General features: G+C 35.8%; 1 long non-coding RNA gene across 1 annotated transcript in view; it reads left to right on the top strand.

Moving 5' to 3' along the window:
- Positions 1–218, top strand: part of LOC110428530 (uncharacterized) — a 1,800-nt gene that overhangs the window by 228 nt on the left and 1,354 nt on the right. The window contains exon 2 of the long non-coding RNA XR_002446471.1: positions 59–184. This is a non-coding gene — a long non-coding RNA (uncharacterized LOC110428530). The remainder of the gene's footprint in view (positions 1–58; positions 185–218) is intronic.

The following is a 218-nucleotide window of genomic DNA, read 5'->3' as shown; positions in this document are numbered from 1 at the left end:
AGTTTGGTTGAATTTATGCTCTTTGAACTGATTATGATGTGTGAAAATGTTTGTGCAGCAAAAGAATACCTTATGGGAGCCAAGCAAAACCATGCATGTTGGTGAATCACAAGGAATGTGAAATTTTGCTATCAAGGAGCTTGAGATTCCTGGATTTTAGTTCAAGTTGAATTATTGAGGAAAGGTCAGACAAATTGTGGCCTAATCCTTAATTGTTT

This window comes from Theobroma umbraticum, unplaced genomic scaffold (genome assembly GCF_002168275.2).
Source record: "Theobroma umbraticum cultivar Fairchild unplaced genomic scaffold, ASM216827v3 scaffold_459.0, whole genome shotgun sequence".
NCBI lineage: Eukaryota > Viridiplantae > Streptophyta > Magnoliopsida > Malvales > Malvaceae > Theobroma > Theobroma umbraticum.
The sequence above is the reverse complement of the archived record's forward strand: the minus strand, read 5'-3'. Positions and strand labels throughout refer to the sequence as shown.